Source organism: Mytilus galloprovincialis, chromosome 14 (genome assembly GCF_965363235.1).
Source record: "Mytilus galloprovincialis chromosome 14, xbMytGall1.hap1.1, whole genome shotgun sequence".
Classification (NCBI taxonomy): Eukaryota; Metazoa; Mollusca; class Bivalvia; order Mytilida; family Mytilidae; genus Mytilus; species Mytilus galloprovincialis.
Genome location: NC_134851.1, coordinates 2,456,730 through 2,481,147, shown reverse-complemented (window position 1 = coordinate 2,481,147; position 24,418 = coordinate 2,456,730). Strand labels below are relative to the sequence as shown.

Sequence of the window (24,418 nt, the reverse complement as noted above, 5' to 3'; positions counted from 1 at the left end):
TACTACTTTAATATATAGAGACTCTCTGTGTTCTGTCTACTGTTTTCTTTCAATTGTTTACTATTTAAGGGGTCATACCAGTTGCATATATATTAAAATAAGTAAAACATGTGACACATTTTTAAAAAAACAATCGTATGATAGATAAAAAAAAATGAAAAATAAATAAGCCATTCAGAGCGTTCTCCATATCATGGTGTTTAGATAGCAAAAATAACAACTATTATACCTCCTTAGAGTGCACAATTATTTTTCGTGTTTCATATCATGGTGTAAAGATCGCAAGAAACACAACTATTATACCTCTTTAGAGAGGACAACTATTGTTCGCGTTTATCTACATGTGAACTACGATTATACTACTTTAACATATAGAGACTCTCTGTATTCTGTCAGGGACTTTCTATGTTAGTATAGAAAGTCCCTGATTCTGTCTACTGTTTTCTTTGTAAATGTTTACTATTTAAGGGGTCACACCACTAAACATGCTCAACTTCATCTAAAACTACCTTGACCAAAAACTTTAACCTGAAGCGGGTACAGACGGACGACCGAACGAACGAACGCGCGGATGCACAGACTAGATGGGGCATAACAATTTATTGTTGAAAGTGAAAATAGTGATTTGGCAAAAATGAAAGTAAAGTAGAGATTAGACGGCAGCAGGACCTTTTTCGGGGCGTCGGGATCGGGTGTTTTGAAGCTCGGGATTTGGGGATTGATCCTTACGGGATCCGGGGATATATTTTTCGATTTCGGAATTTCGGGATATGAATTTCTTTAAATTCTGCATCTCGGGATATCGGGATCAGGACCCCTCCGACCACCCCTCAAATTAGCCTTAGTCGGTCTTAGTCATTGATACAAGATTCATATCCTACCATTGGCATGTTAGTAAGGCTCTCAAAAGAAAAAACACAGATGGATTGTCCTCGAAGCATATTATATTAGACTTATAATGGTCTATATAACCAGTTACATTTATTTGATGTTTGAAACGGTGCAAATTTTTAATTTGATTCGACTTTTACCAAAAGAAGCATTGTAGCAAAAGACAAGAATAATTGTGGTCTGAAGCCAGAAACACGAAAATAATTGAATTTAGCAGAAAGGAAACAAATATCGGACTTTGGAAAAAGGGAGAGGGCTTTTGATACCTTTTATGAAATTCTCCATACATAATATCTTTTACAAAAAATGATCCTACAACAGTTCACAAGCTTTATGTGCCCGCGATTTCGCGGGTGTGTTCCAGTATCTTTTAAAATAAAGACCTTTCATAGAGTGTAAAATATAATTGTCTATGAAAGCAAGACATCGTGCATATATAAAGGGCATATTTACAATATATAATCAGTGTTAGCAGAGCTTTCAATTTGCCATGTCAGAATGTAACCGGCGAATTCACTCAGAGGAAAATCAATTCGGAAAGTCCATAATCACATGGCAAAATCAAATAACAAAACGCATCAAAAACGAATGGAAAAGAACTGTCATATTCCTGACTTGGTACAGGCATTTTCAAATGTAGAAAATGGTGGATTGAACCTGGTTTTATAGCTAGCTAAACCTCTCACTTGTATGACAGTCCCATCAAATTACATTATATTGTCACCTATGCGTGAACAAAACAAACAGACACAATAGTTAAAAATGTCAAAAATAGGGGTACAGCAGTCAACATTGTGTTATTATCTTAATAACTATAAAAACAACAAAAGTAACGAAGAAGCACAAAAAGGCATACATCAAATTAACATCCTCATTTTGGTTATATTATACGATTTTATTTGTCTATGTAAAATGCAGCCATCAAGGAAGGAGGGTTTTGATTACTGGTGTAAAATTGCGCGTTTGAAATTCGCACAGGTAGACATGAAATAATTTTGTCGTTCAAAGTATGACGGGATGCATAAATACAGTCACGCAAAATAGATATAACAAAAACTGACTAAACAGTATAAAATAATAATAAATAAAATAATAATGTGGTTCAAAGTATGACGGGATACAAAAGTACAGAGTCACGTCAAATTTATATTACAAAAAAGTGGGTTAACAGTAAAAGTACTATTAATAAATAAAATAATTTTGTCATTCAAAGTATGACAAGATACATAGGTACAGAGTCACATCAAACTAGAATTTATCTTTTATTTCGTATTTGAATGTTAAAAAATCTATCAAATGCTGACATATATACATGTACATGCACGTGATTTCTATATAGCGCGGCTCATATCTTTTAAAATAAAGAACTTTCATAGAGTGTAAAATATAATTGTCTACGAAAGCAAGACTTCGTGCATATATAAAGGGCATATTTACAATTAATATAATCAGTGCTAGCAGAGCTTTCAATTTGCCATGTCAGAATGTAACCGGCGAATTCTGGGTAATGCGCCTATCCACGTTACTTTCTATAAAATTACCAACGAATCTGAAACTGCAAATTAGCAATGGTGAACATTCATTTTTTATTATTGTTTTATCAGCTTCATCCTAATAAACACCGGAGCCATTCCGGGCTACCTCATATTTGAAACGATTTTATGTTTTAAAAGATTTTTTTTAAATTCAAAAGAACTAATCGAATGTATTTTAATAATCGTACATAATTATATACAGTGTACTTTGGTTGTTGTTTTTCTTCCACTTTTTTTTTTTTGTTGGCTATCTGTACATGTACACATGTATGGTGAATGTATGCGATGTACATTTGTAGATATTTTTCATTTAATTATAGAATTATAGCAATTATTATTCATATGAGGAGCACTATAGATTGGCATCTTTAAAGATAAAAAGTTTTAACAATATTGATGATTTAGTCCAAAACATTATAGTACCTAACAAGTGGCAATGTTTTAAAACTGTTGTGCCTCATACAATACGATTTTTTTTAAAATGTCCTTTGAAAATCTCGCAGTTTGGATCGCATGCCTTGGATAGTGTGTTTGTCTATTTTTAAACCTTTAAAATCTAGGGAAGATCTATCGTTAGAGAACACAATTCGTAGGCGTAATGGAGATTATATTAAAAAAAAAATAATATGTTTTTCGATCAAATTGGTAGGGGACGTACCCCACCCTGAATCCGCCATACCACTCTGACTTAGCATTTTGGATTTGGTTGTACAATGAAATATATTGCAACATGTTTTCCATAAAACAACTGTTTAACATTCGACATTCACGTTTTACGCCTGTACCAACTGTAACAAGTACTATACATGATATATTATGTAATATACAAACTACCATTGAGATTAAAATTTTCGATTATGACGTATTTTACATCGATAAGATCCTTATTTCATAATGTATAGTATGTTACTTTGGTTGCTTCGTAAGATGTTACTTGATAACCGCCTTTGTAACGGAAGATGTGTGTATCCATGTACAAAACCTTTGCAGATGCATGTTTTATTATCTAGAAAGCCATGTATCCCTTATGCAACACATGCAACCTCGGAGGTACAAAATGAAGTCTGTTAAAAATAGATTTCGTCATACATCACTTACGTCAACGAAAAATGATACTACATGTATATTGCCTCCGTCATACACCACTTACATCAATGAAAAAAAAAACATCATTCAAATCAATGAAAACTGATTCTACATGTATATCGCCCACATCTGTCAGTTATTCATCACAAAATTTAGACAACGCCTTCAGACAACTAAACAATACCTCCACAGTCAATTTAGAATCCAAAGTGAATGTAAAAATTCATTTATACGTGTACATGTAGATGACTTAACACATGCGTTATTATAAAGAATAAAATCAAAAAAGGAAAATAACATAGAACGAGCAGCATAATAATTTACTTCCCTATTATTTTGTTTAGACGTTTAACATTTATATAAAATTAAAAGTATGCTGTGATGATTTCTATCATTTGTTGGATTACTTATTTTTTAAAGTTAATTCTTAAACAATGTTATAAGAGACTTTTTAAAACAATTTAGTTTAAACATATTTATTTATAGTGGATTGGGAAACAAGTTTTGCAACTTATATTAACCCCTTTCCACTTTGCGGGTGCGAGTGCTGCCTTGTAGCGGCATTAGCCTACTCTTTTTCGAAATCTACAAGGGTGTCTTTAACGTGCAAGAGATATGGCTCTCTCTTAACACAGGTCAGCCAGTTATCGTCCCCTTCCGACGGACTATCATCGTTTCCTCAAGACCATACTCTCAGATGGTGTCAAGGGAGAGCCGAAAATTGAGTTCCTGAAATTTTTATCCCAAAACGGGAATCGAACCAGGAACCTTTGTGTTAGTAGTCCGATGCACTAACCACAACACCACGGCTCGCAAAAATAATTTAGACACTATTGATATGAAAAGACTGTTAAATAACAACTGGTAGCATCCCCCTTTTTACCTTGATATTATCAGTTTTGATATATTAAACTAATATATGATTGGGTTAGACTGGTATCCTTTTCCTATATCAGTTTTAAGTTTTAAAGATCATGATAAGGATTCGGTATCAATTTTTGAAAATTTACTGTTCCAGGGGGTAATGTAATGTCATAAAGTGTTTTGGTCATAGACGATAGTTTCGAATCCATGCATGCGGATATATTCAGACCGAAATCCGAACAAATAGATATCAGAATATGTGGTATGAGTGGCAATGATACAACTCTCCATCCAAGTCGCAATTTATAAAAGTAAACCATTATAGGTCAAAGTAAGGTCTTCAACACGAAACCTTGACTCACACCAAACAGCAATTGATGAGGGGGCCCCAAAATGACTAGCGTAAAACTATTCAAACGGAAAAACCAACGGTCAAATATATATAAAAAACGAGAAACACTTATGAACCACATCAACAAACGACAACTTCTGGTCATCAGATTCCTTACTTAGGAAAGGTGCAAATAAATGCCGCGAGTTTCAACGTTTTTATAGGTACCAACTAACATTACCGCTTTGTAAATACAATAAACATTTTTCAACTTCCGGGACTTAACTTCGACTGACGTCTCTTCTGCGCATGTTGAACTCACAAAATAAGTTACATTAGTCATTTCGGGGCATTTTGTAGCTGACTATGTGGTATTAACTTTTCTCATTGTTGAAGGCCGTACGGTGACCTTGTGTATTAGTTGTTTATATCTATTTCATGTGGCCTCTAGTGAAGATTTGTCTAATTGACAATCATACCAAATCTTCTTTTTTATATATAGCCCTTGTCATTGTTGAAGGCCGTACAGTGATCTTTAGTTGTTAATGTCCGGTTCATTTTGGTCTGTAGTGAAAAGTTGCCTCATTGCCAATCATATCAATTCTTCTCTTTTTTATATATATATATAGCCCTCGTCCTTATATCAAAGATATCAGATATAATGAAATATTTTGTTTCATAACGCTATTTTTTTTTTCTTATTTTTTTTTCCAAACTCACGCCGCTCTCCTCCCACAACTAATAAGATGCACTATTTTAACCGCGAATGCATATTGCAGGTTCGACATGGTCACTTTAAACCGCCGTACCATCCACCGATAAAACTCGTCTACTTCCTCTACTGTGAATTCTGTGATCTAATTATGTAATATGCGCATCATGTTTGTACAAATCTCTTCCTTAATGATGTGATTAGCCCAAAGATAATGTAAGGTACAAAAGGGGGTTGAAACACAATGATCTTTACAATTATCTTCAGCACAAAACAAGATTTAACTTTTAAAAAATGCTTGAATAACGCCTATGAACATATTGTTTTTAAAGAAATGAAATACAACCTCTATACTGCTGTCGTGTATATATGATGAAATAAGGGGAAGGGGATGTTATTTAATTCAGTTTTTCAACGCTGTCAATCAGGTGTTTTTCAATATTTAACATTGTAAGATTTGGGGGAAATATGTATTCAGAGTAGTATTTTTCTTTGTCATCTGCTTTATTAGAATATTTTTGCTATCAAATTTGTGATCAGAAATATTTTTTTAGACAAAAAAACATAACCTCCCTTGAAGTTAAATGGTCGTTCCCCTTATAGTTATCAAAGGTACCAGGATTATAATTTAGTACGCCAGACGCGCGTTTCGTCTAAATAAGGCTCATTAGTGACGCTCATATCAAATATTTATCAAGCCAAACAAGTAGAAAGTTGAAGAGCATTGAGGATCCAGGTTTCAGCCAAACAAGTTAAAAGTTGAAGAGCATTGAGGATCCAGGTTTCAGCCAAACAAGTAAAAAGTTGAAGAGCATTGAGGATCAAGGTTTCAGCTAGGCATATGTGCTGACATAAAAGTTTGTTTGAATCGTAAGAACTCAGACGCTTCACTCTTTACTCTGAACATCTCCTTAATTATCAATAAATATATCAAATTGCCTGCATCCGCATTTATTATAAGATTTTCTAAATATTAATGTTGTAAAATTGCCATGGCGGTCGAGTTACATCAAACTTTCTGGTCAGGCCGGGTATTATGAAATCACAGAAAATTCAAGAACTAAATAATCCAATAATCTGTAGTATTGTTGTCAAGAAATACACAAGTAAATTCACTAATCTATTTATTAAAATTCCATTCCGGACACTATTTACATAACATACAGTTTACAAAAATGTATAATTGAAATATTCATTAGCAAATTACTTTCACACGGTATAAAATCTGCAACAGTGTCTAATACTGTACACACACAAAAACCCACGCATAGCGTCCAATCCTATGCGGACAAAACCACGCAACAGTGTCCAATACTGTGCGGACAAAACCACGCTTCAGTGTCCAATACTGAGCGGAACCACGCAACAGTCTCCAATACTGTGCGGACAAAACCACGCATCAGCGTCCAATACTGAGCGGAACCACGCAACAGTGTCCAATACTGTGCGGACAAAAAGAATATAAGAAATAATAATAATTCCAAAGCTATCAGTAATCTGCTAAGATATATCTAAAAATGTTATGAGCCTAGAATAACAAAAATCCTTTTTAAATAACTTTTCACATTGTATTGTTCTTAAATGTCTTGCCTTCAATCCTCTCTAAACACTAAAAACAGAGGGCTCTTATATACCTATGATCTCCAAATATTCTCCAACTGACCTAAATAATCTCCAACTATTCTCCAACTGACCTAAATAATCTCCAAATATTCTCCAACTGACCCAAATAATCTCCAAATATTCTCCAAATATTCTCCAACTCTTTGTTTACAAAAATAAAACATATAAATCAAATAAAAAGTATTTACTACGTGACCTTGGAGAACATGCTATGCTAATCTCTTATAGCAGGATAGCCATTTGACTTAATGACTTTAACAGATGATAACCAAAACGTTAATATGACAAAATTAATTACAGTGGATATAAAATAACACTTGTACATTCCTTCCCCTCTAAATGATGACTGACCTCAGTCATCGAACTCTACTTCTATAATAACAAAATAAAACCTAAGTAATAAAACAAATTAATTGTTCAAATAAAATCCAGCATAAACACCATTATGAATTGTCTGCACTTGTAAATCTTTTGTTTTAATTTTTTGAATGTTCATTGACTTCACTAACGATACAAGCTGCCAAGGCAGAAAAGTCTATTTCCTCTGGATTCAGTCTGTTAGAATATTGGACACGGCTTCCGCGTAATGTTTCTTTTACCCCATTGAAATAAGAAAAGTCTCTTTGTGTTAATCGATGATAATAGATATGTAGTTGTTTCATCTATAATAACATGAGAAGAACTATTCATATCACCAAATGTCAAAGTATCTGATATAGAAATAATGTCATCACCAGTTTTGTCTTCTTTGTCTTCAGATTTATTGGCACTGTCCTCAACAAGCTGGAAGTCATTTGAGATATCACAAAACGTTTTGTCCAAATTAACTAAATGTTCCTTTTCATCTATTAAAATTTCATTGTCCAAGACATCACTATATAAAATTAGCGAAAATGTTGTATAAGGCTTCTGGTAGTGGTTCCTCATCAGAAAGCTCACCAATTTACTCAAATGTACCAATGTTTGTATCCTTGAATAGTTTAATAACTGGTTTTGAAGTTAGATTCAACACTTTAAACACAATATCTTTGTCACAAACCAAACTTTTGCCAAAACTTTTGCCGGGATAACACTGTATTTAGAAGTTAATTAACACTTGGTTCAACAATTCCAATCATTCCATTTACATCTATTTTTCGAATTAAATTCATCCTGAACAAAGCACTTGATGGGACACTATTTTGATCACCACTTCCTATGAACTCTACATACATATTATTCCAGTTAGCAACTTCATCTTTCATATCAATCACTATTCGAATTTATTCCATAATATCAGTTCTAATGATAGCACCATGAAGCAAATCCATGACTACAAATATATTGTGCACAGACACTAAACACTAATTTTACATTCAATAATTCCAGTAATATATAGAGTCTGTCCCGTTGCCGAAACAATGAATTCTTGCTCAAAGCTCTGTGGGTCGCTCATCATAACAAATCGTCATAAACTAGGATGAAGTTCTTGCAAAAAGTGTTCCATAGCTAACCTGTCATGCTCGTCAAAAGACACGCCACTATGTGCCCGTCTTGCCAGTTTAAAGATTGCATTTCCATAATCTTCAACACTTTCACCAGAAATTTGCTTCCTCTGAAATAACTCACTATAGTACATACGCTCAAGTTCTTTTGGGCACAATCTTTGCAGCTGTATCAAAATCATTTTGAATTTCACTATCCAAATTCTCGAAATAGTCAGCAGCTCTTCCCCTCAGGTATGCCGGCAACATTTCTCCCTTCCTGCCATCACTCCAACGATTGGCTCGGCTGATCCTATCAAATATTTTAATCCAGCTTTCAAAATCTTCCCCAACGTCTCCAAAAAATTTCGACAGTGTTACTTGTGATTTCACTTCAGGCAAATCTCTGCGCTCATGAGGTGTAGATGAAATTGGTGTTCGCACTACAGACACAGATGGAGCAGGTGAAAGACTTCTATTTCTGGTTTTCCTTGTACGGCCCATAATTACGTATTTAAATAATCATCCAATAATAAAAATAAAATGATGAAACACTTACAGTTCAGAAATATATTAACGTACATCCAAAAGTTATATCTGGTAGTCCATATGTTGAATATTAAAATCCACTAGTTGATCCTGTTGTATCCCACTTCTGACACCAAAAATGCCATGGCGGTCGAGTTACATCAAACTTTCTGGTCAGGCCGGGTATTATGAAATCACAGAAAATTCAAGAACTAAATAATCCAATAATCTGTAGTATTGTTGTCAAGAAATACACAAGTAAATTCACTAATCTATTTATTAAAATTCCATTCCGGACACTATTTACATAACATACAGTTTACAAAAATGTATAATTGAAATATTCATTAGCAAATTACTTTCACACGGTATAAAATCTGCAACAGTGTCTAATACTGTACACACACAAAAACCCACGCATAGCGTCCAATCCTATGCGGACAAAACCACGCAACAGTGTCCAATACTGTGCGGACAAAACCACGCTTCAGTGTCCAATACTGAGCGGAACCACGCAACAGTCTCCAATACTGTGCGGACAAAACCACGCATCAGCGTCCAATACTGAGCGGAACCACGCAACAGTGTCCAATACTGTGCGGACAAAAAGAATATAAGAAATAATAATAATTCCAAAGCTATCAGTAATCTGCTAAGATATATCTAAAAATGTTATGAGCCTAGAATAACAAAAATCCTTTTTAAATAACTTTTCACATTGTATTGTTCTTAAATGTCTTGCCTTCAATCCTCTCTAAACACTAAAAACAGAGGGCTCTTATATACCTATGATCTCCAAATATTCTCCAACTGACCTAAATAATCTCCAACTATTCTCCAACTGACCTAAATAATCTCCAAATATTCTCCAACTGACCCAAATAATCTCCAAATATTCTCCAAATATTCTCCAACTCTTTGTTTACAAAAATAAAACATATAAATCAAATAAAAAGTATTTACTACGTGACCTTGGAGAACATGCTATGCTAATCTCTTATAGCAGGATAGCCATTTGACTTAATGACTTTAACAGATGATAACCAAAACGTTAATATGACAAAATTAATTACAGTGGACATAAAATAACACTTGTACAAAATTAAAACCGTCAAATTTAATACACGTTTATGTCTTCACGTGCTGAGCGAATTTTGAAGGATTTGAAATTCGAATGAAAAGTTAATATTGTATATAGCGACTGTTAGCGTACTCTTTCATGAAAATGAAAATTTAATAAATAAATTAGTTTAAATGAAACCATTAACCTTTCTGTACCCTGAAAGGGATATTTTCAAACTTAGCATGTTGTTTTCGTTTACCTTTAAAAACATGTACAAGTATAAAATATTTCAGCTATTTGCTTTAAAATTTATATCAACCAATTTCAACTCTCTTCATTTCTGAAAGTTGTTGAAAACTATGATATATCTGAATATTAAAGCATTGTTTGAGAACAAAGTTTTAGTGTGACGAAAGCTCTAGACAAACTTCAAATTGTAATGACCACACGTTTTTCCCTATCGTGTACAGCAGATGCATGTCTGCCTTTCTGATTACCATTACAGTACAATAGAATTTAAAATCGTGAATTAAAGATTTGAATCTATGACGTCAATTTAAAAATCTGCGGTACCGATAAACGATACACGATAGAAGGGCGTGGTGACACGCTGCATGCAAACGGAATCAAACGTGTACTGTACGCCTGCGTGTACGGAGCACGAATAATTAATTGAAATATATGATATAAAAAGTTATGAAAGTTTTATTATAAATTCATGACTATAATTTTCAAAAAGAATTTAAGCATTATAAAGGAATATATGATATGAAAGAGCACATGCATGTAGATTATACCTTTCAATCATTATATTGAAGTCTAAATCTGGCGTGTCAGTAACTGCTATTAGTTAGTTCTTTGTTGATTATATTTATCATGGTAAGTAAGCTTAGTTTCTTTGGGTAACTTTGTAAGTCTTTTGTTTTGTTTTTAATTTTGTATATTTCGGGGATAAGTGGGGCTTCTATTCACTGATCAGTTTATATTATTGTTTACGGGCCAGCTGCATAAAGCCCACTCCGTGTGCGTGATTTTCTTGCTTTTATAGAAGGTGACATTGGGCTGTTTTCTGCCTTTATTCAGGTTTTGTCTCTTTGACTAATTAATTCCTCGCTTCCATTCTCTGTTCTGATTATCTTACATAAAAATCCACAAACTGGGGAATCATAACACTAATCTATAACCCAACATACGGTTGTTTATTTCTGCGTCATTTGGTCTCTTGTGGAGAGTTGTCTCATTTGCATAATCATACCACATCGTCTTTGTTTATACATATAACGTATAATATACCATAGTTGTAGTATAACATCTATTAATATACTTCTAACAGTATTAATACAAGTTCGCACGCCTTGCTATAAAATATATCATATCTTACCAGAACAAAAACAGAAACATAAACGACTGGTCAATGAATCGTCACACAAGAAGTATGTTTTAGTAGATAAGTCAATTAGAGTAACACATTGTTCGTCAAAACTAATTACAATAACTTTAGATACGTATGTCTGCGTTCATACTTCATAGTACTGTTGTGTGAAAGGACAGATAAAGCATTCTTCGATCGAATATTTATCTTGAAAGATGGCTTAACTGATTTGTCGGGTCACTTCGGTATGTCAGATATCTGGTTTTTGGCAATACACAATCAATAATTACCACAGTCTAGAAGCATTCATTAGTGGTAGAGATATAGTCTTATTTGTTTTTTCAAGTTTCCCTTCATCTTTTTACTTCTGCTTAACCCGAACGTAAATTGTATCTCCTGTGTAGGGGAGATAATTTTATTTATACAATGTAAACATGCATTCAATTTTCCTTACACGTGACTTACTGTGAATTTTCTTTCGGGTTCTAGGCTTTTAATTCGCTATAGTCTTTTAACGAGAGAAATTTATGTATTACTGAAAAATTATTACACCAGGGTTTTCGATATCACAAACTAGTCAAAACATTTACTAAATTTTATCATCGGTATAAAGACATCATTCGTAAATATAGCTCAACATACAGACTTCTAATACGTTCAGGTATTTCACATCCAATTTTTTATGGTAATATTCTTTATAAAGCACAAAGGTGTCAGTATTCACCTCAGAAACTTACAAAACCTTTGAATAGACTTATTAAGAAGGGATATAATTACGATACTGTTGTCAAGTCATTAAAGATTGCATATTTTGGCGTTAATATTGAGTCACTGATAAGGTCTTTGCATCGGAACTAAACACATTTATTCTAAAATACAGTTGTTGGCATGACACGGGTTATGTTCTTCTCATATATGTTATGATGGTATGATACTAAACCCCTAACGGGAAGGATTGTGCCTGATGTTCATATGATGAAATCATAATCTTTCAGTCAGTTTAATTGAAGTCTGTAGCTGGCATGTCAGTTAACTGCTAGTAGTCTGTTGTTATTTATGTATTATTGTCATTTTGTTTATTTTCTTTGGTTACATCTTCTGACATCAGACTCGGATTTCTCTTGAACTGAATAATAATGTGCGTATTGTTATGCGTTTACTTTACTACATTGGTTAGAGGTATAGGGGGAGGGTTGAGATCTCACAAACATGTTTAACCTCGCCGCATTGTTGCGCCTGTCCCAAGTCAGGAGCCTCTGGCCTTTGTTAGTCGTGTATTATTTTAATTTTAGTTTCTTGTGTACAATTTGGAAACTAGTATGGCGTTCATTATCACTGGACTAGTATATATTTGTTTATTTTGTGCAACGAATGTTGTACCTTCCATAACATGTGCCTATATTACCATATGTAGACCCTCTGTTATACACAGCTCATCAGTGATGTCATAATCTAAACGTTATTGGACGGCGAAGCAACACTTCATTATCACTGAACTAGTATATATATTTGTTTAGGGGCCAGCTGAAGGACGCCTCCGGGTGCGGGAATTTCTCGCTACATTGAAGACCTGTTGGTGACCCTCTGCTGTTGTTGTTTTTTATTTGGTCGGGTTGTTGTCTCTTTGACACATTCCCCATTTCCATTCTCAATTTTACAATAAGCGAAACACGGCTAATTTGTCATGAACTTTTTTTACCTTATTTTTTTAATATATTAATTTACACAACAGCAAAAACCTGAAACTAGACTGCAAAATTAATTGATCAGATGTGTTGTTCCTCTATAGCTTGCTGTTCGGTGTCAGCCAAAGCTTTGTGTTGAAGGCCATTCATTTACTTTGACCTATATATAATGGTTTACCTCTTACCAACTGACTTGCATACAGAGCATTGGCACTCATACCACATCTTTTTTTTTTAACTAATTGAATGGCACAAACCCTTTCCCTAACTTGGGACAGTGGTTTAATAGTAAAACATATTAAGATTAAGAACTGTATGCACAAACGACCTATTCGAAACCGTAAATAACGTTCGAGAAAAGAAGTCATAAACTGTTTACCATCTATCAAACTTTCTCATTAAATAAAATTCATTACGTTGTAGCCGAAATAACATTTTCGACTTAATTGTGTCAATGTGTATTACTGCTACTCATTGCTTATGCACGATTCACAGACAAAACAACTATAAGCAACTATTAAATTATTCTTAAATAATAAAGCTGTATTTCAATGATTTTCATAATAATACAAAACTTTGAATTTTTCAAATACTAAGGCTTTTCTACCTCAGGAATAGATTGCCTTAGCTGTATTTGGTAAAACTTTTAGGAATTTTTGGTCCTCAATGGTCTTCAACTTCGTACTATATTTGGCCCTTTGAACATTTTTTGATTCGAGAGTAAATGATGAGTCTTTTGTAGACGAAACGCGCGTCTGGCGTAAGTGTAAAATTTTAGTCCTGATATCTATGATGGGTTTATTTTCATAATGCAACTTATGATTTTCAAACGTTTTGTATTTTTGACTTCACCCTTTTGGTGTCAAAGGCTGAAAGTTTTTCCAAAAAAAAAACATCCATGCGTATTATCATTCTTAGCAAGTGTTGTGTAATGGTTTTTTCGTTGTTTATGTTATTACAATAGTAGGAAGATGTAACATGAAAGCAATATTATCAGCAGGTAAACAATGATTTCAATTATATTAAACATAAATTAGTTATAGAGATTTTAATACAGATACAAATAAAATGTGCACTTTTAGTGCATCATAAAATATTATTTAATCAATTCAATAAAAAAAACTATTACAGATACATGCATTGATAATTTCGTACATATTCTTCACCTCTCTTCAATTTGTTCTCTATTAAAATCAAATCTTCACGTCTGCTAAAGTAATTGTTCTCATCTACAAAATCATCACATTTTTTACGCGAGATGAAAACTGATTAATTATGTTTTCACGATTTTACATTATCTTGGAGTCGAAATTGATTTAAAGCACATCGACCATCTAATAGCATGACCGTGTGTGTCCACGAATAGGAGTCATTCGGCAATTCTCGGTAGAATCCGCTACTCTCCTTAGATGAGGATACGGAATCGGACGAATGGGAGTTTTGTTAAGAGAGATGATTGACAGATTGATATACTTAAAGTCACATGAAACCTCAAATAGAAAAAAAAAAAAATGATGCACACGTTGTTTTTTTTATAACTAAATGGATAGTTTTCATTATAAAACTTATGAACATAAACTTCTTTTCTGAAGTAAATTCTGTTATTTGTCCACATATAGAAAAAGTTTATTTTTTTAATGGCCTGCTTCCAGGAAGCAATTCGTCGACATATTTTCCGTATGCAAGTAACCTTAGCGTTACCCCCTCGTAAAAATCCGGTGATCGCAATATGCATGGATCTGTCATTAAAATAAACTAGTATCTGCCTATACGTGCTCAATGTTCATTCTTCTTTTTTGATTGTTTACTATAGGTGACAATTGGTAAACTACGGTTTCAAAACACGACAATTAAGTAGCCGCCATATTTTCACATCATATCAGACATAGAGAGAAATAAATTGGTGATTGTACGATATATTTGCGTAAAAAATGATAAAATCGTGCACAGAAGAGTAAGTTTATGATATATGCATGCATTGGTTCAAGAATTGGATAAACATTATTTTTCACCAGTCACTCATTTTAATTGCAAGACGTACAGGGTCAACATTGTCATCTACTGTTACAATTTATTTGGGACAATTATTGATAAAGGAAAATATTCATTGTTTGTCGACCAGGATTAGAGTAACATTTTTTTTCATTTACATTGGAAAGAGGGGATTTAAGTTAGTGATGTATATTTTGTATTTCAAGAAAAGAAAAAAAATATGAACACCCTAACTTGCTGGGGCAAAGGTTTTTTGTGCAACGAATGTTGTACCTTCCATAACATGTGCCTATATTACCATATGTAGACCCTCTGTTATACACAGCTCATCAGTGATGTCATAATCTAAACGTTATTGGACGGCGAAGCAACACTTCATTATCACTGAACTAGTATATATATTTGTTTAGGGGTCAGCTGAAGGACGCCTCCAGGTGCGGGAATTTCTCGCTGCATTGTGGACCTGTTGGTGACCTTCTGCTGTTGTCTGTTGTATGGTCGTTGTTGTCTCTTTGACACATTTCCAATTTCCATTCTCAATTTTATTACTATTAAGTCACATCTTTTAAGGTTAACCTACGGTATTCCAATCTGGACTGGTAGAAGAAAAAATAGTACACCTTACATGCTTTCTGTTTAAGTGCGTATAGATATCATAATCAGTCACTTAACAAAATGTGACACGTGGCTGATATCTTATGATGCCGATGTACAAAAACCTGCTACTCATACACCAGACAATGTACCAATCGACCCTTTTTAACATGGGCATTACTGTCTGGTTTAGAGGAATCACATTTCTGTTCACCCTTTTGGGTTTTAGAGTGAGAAAGCAAATGTTATGAACAAGGTTTTCTCTAGCAGGATTTTTATCTATTATTTTGAAAGTTAACCTTACAGATAAGGAAATTACCATGAAGAGTATGTCTTCGGAAAGCAGAGATAGTTTATTAGCTACCTGTTTAGTAAGGTTGTTTTTCTTTGCATGTGTTTGAGATGATAACATACTTTTGGGACAACACATATGTTTTGACGTCAACCTCCAAACGTTTCATTAATATATATCAATATGTATTTTACAATGATCACACATCATCGATTTGGTATTTTATTTTACACACGCAAAATTTGTTTATGTGAGAACTTTTCGCATGAATAAATCGTATTTTTCGTGATATGGATTAGATTTGTAAATTTAGTTTTTTTTTTCTTATTACATTATTTCAAAGATTCACTTTAATTTCACATGAAAATTAAACAACTTATTTCCGGTGAATTTCACGAAAAACTCGTCTGAGGTGAATTTTATATGAGTGAAATTTCCGTGTGTAACTGATTTAGACATAGTTTTACTCTTGTGATTCTTTAAAAAATACAACAACAATTTTTAGGTTTGAAATGCTGATAATTGTAAAATTACTACACTAGCCAGATGCAACAATAATTAAAACATTTTCAAATCTAATACTTCATGGTACATATATTACTAAATGATTTTAAAAGCCGAGAAATCTGTCAACTTAACGATTCCAATCAAAGCTGACTGTTCCATATCCTAGTGATCATGGATCCCTTCTCAATGCGTTGCAAACGATGGACAAGCATCTTACATTACCAAAATCATATAAACGTCAAAAACAATGTGTATCTTATCATATATTAAATATTAAAAGTGATGGGGCGCTGCAACCCTGATCTTCATTTGTTGTCAGACGAGCTGAGAGAACCTGTTTAATATATACTTTATGAGAAATTAATTAACCGTTGATTGACGTTTACTGCTAAACGGTAACTTTAAGCTGTTATAATAATTACCGATCTCTTCATTTAAATAGAATTGTTTATGCGATGGAATTTAAGAAAATGCATTAATACTTGCAAAAATATCTTTTAATCTTTGACACAAAGCTGAAACATTTATAACTTCTATCAGTTGAGTCTCTTGCAGCGTTAAAAGCTGTATATCACACAATGCTATTGACGGCACGCGCGCGTATTACTATCAAATCAATCCATTTACTTCATTTGTAATAAACTTACGCATCAAACTTATATTTGTATATTTATTTCGTGAAATCGTCCAACATCGAAACGTAATTAAACGTTTATATTTGTAAATATTTATTTTAGAAAATAGATAATAATGGTTCTCAATGATGTATGCTTTTATAATTCTTTGATTGTTATTATTATTTGAAATCTTATGGTTGGATTTTCATCAAGATTATATCTGTATATTTCGATAGTGGTTTTAAAGTTAACTCATGTGGTTTCAAAGTATTATGAAATTGATGTAAAGCGAAAACAGACAAATTATTGATTTAACCCTTAGTCAAATGGTATCTTTGTATTGGAATAAAATCTCAAAATTATCTCTTCTTTCAATTACTTCATATACATATTATCAAAAAGCGACAAATTAAGCATATAATGTTCTATTCTTAAACACCTGAACAATCTATTGTAAATGATAAATGTGTATACATGTAAACGACTTTCTAACGCTTTCTATTTCAAGAATATTTACATTGGAAGTTTACTTGGTTATTGGATGAATATTTATAAATATTGTCCCGAGTACAAATGTAGATATTTATATTGCACAACCTTGCGAGTGGTTATTATGATTATTATGGTTATACATTCTGTGAGGATTGATATTAATCAATATTTATGATAAAGCCCTTTAATTGTATAGCAAAGCTGGAAGAAAGCTGTTTGAAACCTATTTTTATTACTGATAACGTTTTATTTCGGAAATCTTAGCAACCTTACATCAATGTAGGTGTGCATATTATTTGTTCAGGAAAATTATTAGCCAGAAAACCAGGTTCAACCCACCATTTTTCTTAAATAGTCCTGTACCAAGTCAGAAAAATGGGCATTGTTATATTATAGTTCGTTTCTGTGTGTGTGCACTTTTTTGTGCTGACATGAATTATCATTGATATGATTATATTTATAAATTACTGTTTACAAAATTTTGATATTTTAATACTAAGGCTTTTCTACCTCAGGCATATATTACCTTAGCTGTATTTGGCAAAACTTTTAGGAATTTGGTCCTCAATGCTCTTTAACTTCGTACTTTATTTGGCCTTTTTAACTTTTTTGGATTCGAGCGTCACTAATGAGTCTTTTGTAGACGAAACACGCGTCTGACGTATATACAAAATTAAGTCCTGGTATCTATGATGAGTTTATTTACATTTTAAGGTTGTCTTTCTGTTGTGTCGTAGTTCTCCTTTTATATTTAATATGTTTCCCTCAGTTTTAGTTTGTAACCTGGATTTGATTTTTTTCTCAATCGATTTATGAATTTCGAACAGTGGTATACTACCTTTACCTTTATTAGGATTCATATAAATACTTTTCATATATATTTGTAAGAATGTTGTTTACCTTACAGAAATTTGGATATCATAACGATACATGATGACTTAAATTTGAAAAAAGAAAAAAAATAATATCTTTATCTTGTATATGGTTATGAATCTTTATAAATCTGTCAGTATGCAAAAACTAAAATTGTATTTGACACTTTCAATTACTAGTACTTTGGCTTTGTGATAACTATACGTATGTTAGTCTGATTAAAATTTTAAAACGTTCCGTCTAACGCAATTTTATGGACTTCAAAATCATTCTTGTTCAATGATTTGTTTTCAAACCGTAAATCAACTGATATATGTCAGTCTTTAATTTTAGACATACAATGAATTAATGAGGACATACATAGTTATAGAACTGAATTTTTCGTGAACCCTTAGAAATCACAATTTTCAAACCAATTATTAAACTTGGACCATCTACAACAAAGGGAAAACATACAACTTTCAACCTGAAATTGACGTAATTGTCTATAAAGATATGTGATTTATAAATTTGTACGCTAGACGCGTGTCTTATCAAATTTAACGCTCAAATCAACATGTCGAAATACCTAATAGGGTACGAAGTAGAAGAGCATTGAGGACCCAATGATTTTCCCAAATATTATTCAAATATATGTCCCCAGGGTAGAATTCCTATGTCTTCCCAATTGCTTAAAAGTATATAAAAAAACACAGTTATTCTGCGTCATGAGAACTTGGATTTATTACCGTCTGTGAGGGTATGGATAGGGTAATGCCTCTAATCATATTTGGGAAATAACTAACGTTTGGCAAACACAGCAGTTGCCGTAATTATATTTTTAGTATTTTTAGGTATTTAAACAAACCAAAACATAAATATGAAATATCACAATTCATGTCCAGAATACTTCTATATTTCGATGATATACAACAGCAACAATTTTCATCATGGATTTTCATCAAGATTTTATCTATATATTTCGGTAGTGGTTTTAAAGTTAACTCATATGTGGTTTCAAAGTATTATGAAATTGATGTAAAGCGAAAACAGACAAATTATTAATTGAACCCTTAGTCAAATGGTATCTTTGTATTAGAATAAAATCTCAAAATTATCTCTTCTTTCAATTACTTCATAAACATATTATCAAAAGCGACAAATTAAGCATATAATGTTCTATTCTTAACACCTGAACTATCTATTGTAAATGATAAATGCGTATACATGTAAGTAAAGAATAAAGAAAAAATGGGATAAAAAAAATTGAATATCGCAGACGCTTATGTGCTGTTCGGAATTGTGTGAACGGCTTTATTCTCAGACGACTTGGGTGTCAGTTGTAGGTGCTTTATGTTGTCTGTTTTGGAGTAATGCCTCTAATCATATTTGGGAAATAACTAAGTTTTGCAAACACAGGAGTTGCCGTAATTATTTTTTTTAATATTTTTAAGTATTTAAACAAACCAAAACATAAATATGAAATATCACAATTCATGTCCAGAATCCTTCTATATTTCGATGATATACAACAGCAACAATTCGTTTTTGCTGTGATGACGTCAATAAAGACAGAACATTTCATATATCATTTTCTTATTTATTTATTTATGCATTTATTTAATTTTTTACAGTTTGAGCAGCTGTTTATATTAATCTAGAATTTTATCTGATATATATGAGTTCAATCATAATAATATTAATTTTAAAGCTATCTATTTTTTTTCATTATATTAGGTTGATCATGTTATTGTTCAATTTCAGTTGAAAACTTGCCATATCCATTTTAAATCGGAATATACTGTGATAACGAAAAACTAACAGAAGAAGGATAACGAAAAAATATAGTTTGGAATTTTAGAATGTTATAAGTTGTGACCAAACATATAAAAGGATTTAGTAAGGTAAGTTCAGAACACAGTTACGATTATACTATTCAACTTTCTGATATCACAAATGAATAAGTGTTGGAGTTTACGTTTAGTTACTGCATACTATTTTACATATGGATTGGTACATATAATGCTATAGATTATAGCTATGTAACTAGAAAATGTCATTTTCCTTTTTTTCAGATTTAAATCCAGTCTGAAAAAACATATCAGTCTAATGAGGGATAATTGTGGCACTCTATAGAAGGGTTATCCCTTAATACACGTATAAACGCCATATATAGGGTTTGTTCCCAACCTTGTAAACAGTTAAATAATTAATCGAAAAACGATTTTAGTGTACATATATTTTAACATCGTGAAATGATAAGAAAGAGTCAAATCAAGGTTCCAAAATTTAACATAGGTTATTACATATAAGATGTAGTACATTAGGTTTACCGAATAGAGAAAAACCATAGGCATATGTCTGAAAAAAAGTCATATGTAGCTCAAAAAAAATATATTAATAAGGTATAAAGGGAAAAAATTCTGGGACGAGTGCCATTGGAAATAACGGGCAAACAATGTAAAAATTAGAAAATGGACCAAATGAATTCGAGAAAGGATGGAGAATAATGAGGTGCTTAAACACAATGAAGAGGAAATAATCGGCAAAAAGTATAAATAATACAAATCAGTGGCCTTACAAGTTAAAAAAAATACTGAACTGAAAAACCAAATATCCCTGCCCCTACTCCAGACCCACATATAAGGATCATTGTCTCTTTTTTTTTTGTGCTTATTTTCCATATTATGCTCCTCGCTTGAGATGGAAAATTATCGCTAGAAACTAAGAACGTACGTGTCGTTGCTGATAAAATTGACATGAAATTAAGAACGTCGACATAGGTAAAATAGCGATAAACCGATTATCATTGGTCATCTCAACTCGATTGCCTTTCTAACTTTCGCCATGCCGGCTCAAGCGAGAAAATCAATCTTGTTGATATGATCAACAATAATCTATAAAGACATGATGCATTGATAGGGTAACCAAATAGTTCCTACTGATCACCAGATATCCTATCAAATTCATATTGAAGTAAGAAGCTTAACTAACTATTAGTACAAGTGTAAAGTTTAGCTAGGTATTAATACTTTTATTCCAACTGAATGTTTCTAGTCCGAATTATGCCAGCTATTTTGCGGTCAATTCGTTGGTTGGGAAGTCTAGTGAATAGTTATATATGACAGTTTTATACATTATTTGATGTTTTTGAGCTTTTATATTTTTCCTTTTTGCTTAGGGACTTTCCGTTTAAAATTTCCTTCGAGTTGGGTATTTTTGTTTTATATTTTTATGAGTTTTGTTGATATTCCATTTTTGAATTTGTGTTTAGGAGGTACTCCTTGTATTACATTTTGTTTAATTAATGGATCCAAGATGCGTCTCCTTGTACACATTACATGATTATTGATTAATAAAGAGTTTTGGTAGAGGAGTACCTTTCATATGATTTCATGTGGCCGGATGATGATAAATACCTTTAAATTTGACGTATGAGTGTCCCTCTTTACTGTTTGATTTTGAAATAATAACTTATCATTGGAGTTATGTCTTTAAAATCTTCAGAATGTGAATTTCGAATGATTCCTGCTGCAAAAAGAAATGCATATATATATATACCATCCTAGAGATGCATTTGTACTTACTTACTTACGTTCGTATCAGATACTTAATCATTTTCCAATGAAACAACCATGACAATTTTAACTTACCTAAATTATTACAATTTTAGTTTCATAGTTATATTAGCTGCGGTTACAACACTTGAACACGGATTTGCCAAATATTATGTTAGGTATAATCAACTATGAGGGGCTCTGGTTTTGCTTATATATTAATTTTTAATTTTTTTATTTAACATTATGTATCAATATAGTTAAAACTTGTGGCCTTCTTCAAGTGTCACAAGTTTTAACTATATTGATACATTACGATCCGGTACATAGTAAATTTGCTGGTTATATATATATATATATATAAAAGTCTATAAAAAAGACCAACCAGCAAATTTACTATGTACCGGATCGTAATGTATCAATATAGTTAAAACTTGTGACACTTGAAGAAGGCCACAAGTTATAACTATATTGATACATAATGTTAAATAAAAAAATTAAAAATTAAAAATTAAATCGTGTTGACAAATATTTCGGCTTGACAAATGGCCTTCTTCAAGTGTCACAAGTTTTAACTATATTGATACATAATTTGTTGAGCCGAAATATTTGTCAACACGATTTAATAACAACATTTTCGTATTATAACATCTTATATCAGTACCGTTGTGCAAATCTTTAGACTGATATATATATATATATCAAGAGAGGGTTTAAATGAAATGTATTTTTCACAGTTCAGGTTTAAATTTCCTTGGAACAAATGCCGAATAAAAGTCCTATACCAATCTTTTTTCAGAACAAAATTTATTTAAAGTTTCAGAAAAAAACACAAATCAAATAATAATATTATTCAAAGACAGTTCAATTGTGTCATTTCATAATTCCAATTTTTATTCATCATCTTATAGAAAATAAAGTTGATAAGATTGTGTTGTTACTTCTGTCATAAATCTATACTCTGTATTCCAGTACTTATGCATCATTGTATTGGTTTGAGCATTGCTTGTGAAGTTAAACACAGAAAAACGCTTTCTTTGCTTGAATTTATAGAGTGCTATAATGATTTACCTGTACAGGACCGATATAACGGCAGGTAGACTGTAAGAAGCCGAGAGTATCCCAAATGCAGTTAAGTCAGGAACCTGATGTTTAGAGGTTGTCCTGTGTTGGTAAGGTTCCTGAATGTTTCTCGTTATTATATAGATTAGACCGTTGGTTTCCCTGTTCGAATGAGTTTGCACTATTCATTTCGGGGCCCTTTAAAGCTTGTTGTTCGGTTTGAGCAAATGCGTGTTGAAGCCGTCCTTTGACCTATAATGGTTAACTTCTTACAAATTGCAACTTAGATGGAGAGTTTTCTAAATGGCACTCATACCACATTTTCCTTATCAACATACATATATGGTATATCACATACTTTCTTTGATTGATTTATAAATAATTGATTTAGAAACTAATATTTTATTCCACCTAGGTTCAGCAACCTTATTTGATTGTTGTTATTGGCCTTGGTCTTGATCTCATCTCTATAGTTATCAAAGGTAACAGGATTATAATTTAGTACGCCAGACGCGCGTTTCGTCTTCATAAGACTCATCAGAGACGCGCATATCAAAATATTTATAAAGCCAAACAATTACAAAGTTGAAGAGCATTGAGGATCCAAAATTCCAAAAAGTTGTGCCAAATACAACTAAGGTAATCTATGCCTGGGATAAGAAAATCCTTAGTTTTTCGAAAAATTCAAATTTTTGTAACAGGAAATTTATTAAAATGACAACTTTATTGATATTCATGTCAACACCGAATTGTTATATCTCTTATCACATACCTTGCTTTCTAACTTTTTGTTGTTTTTTTTTTTTTGCGTTTCACATGAAGGTGAATTTTAAAAAAGCGCAACGGACGCACGTTCTTCTTCAAAAGTTATTTTCATTTACGTGCAGAAGGTAGATAGATTTAAACATGATAAAATTTAAGAAATCAGATGCGGATTAAGGGGGGGGCAGGGGGCCCGAGCCCCCTTTTTGGGAAAAAAAATGGTTGCTTATATAGGGAATCACTGAAGCGTGGCTGGAATGTACCCCCTCTTAGGCAGTCAGTGGACCCCACTTATGAAAATTCCTAGATCCGCCTGTGGAAATAAAAGTTTAGTTCATGTAGGGAATTACATGTAAGCTTTATATTTCGAAACCAGCAAAAAGTGGAAAACCTGAATAATTTGGTGCACATAACTTAAAGATTGAGCAAATCCCAAAAACGCAACAAGTGAAAGAAAGTGTTAAAATAACAGTTTTATAATTCTGACAATAAGTACTTATATCCGAAAAGTACAACCGTTATTATAATGACGTTTAGA

The 24,418-nt window shown here is 32.5% G+C and overlaps 1 protein-coding gene across 3 annotated transcripts in view; it reads left to right on the top strand.

Moving 5' to 3' along the window:
- The window catches only part of LOC143059534 (innexin unc-9-like), a 156,846-nt gene that overhangs the window by 11,582 nt on the left and 120,846 nt on the right, over positions 1-24,418 (top strand). For all 3 annotated transcript variants that reach the window (XR_012973506.1, XM_076233049.1, XM_076233050.1), the window contains exon 2: positions 20,264-20,403. The gene's annotated coding sequence lies outside the window, so the exon portion shown is untranslated. The remainder of the gene's footprint in view (positions 1-20,263; positions 20,404-24,418) is intronic.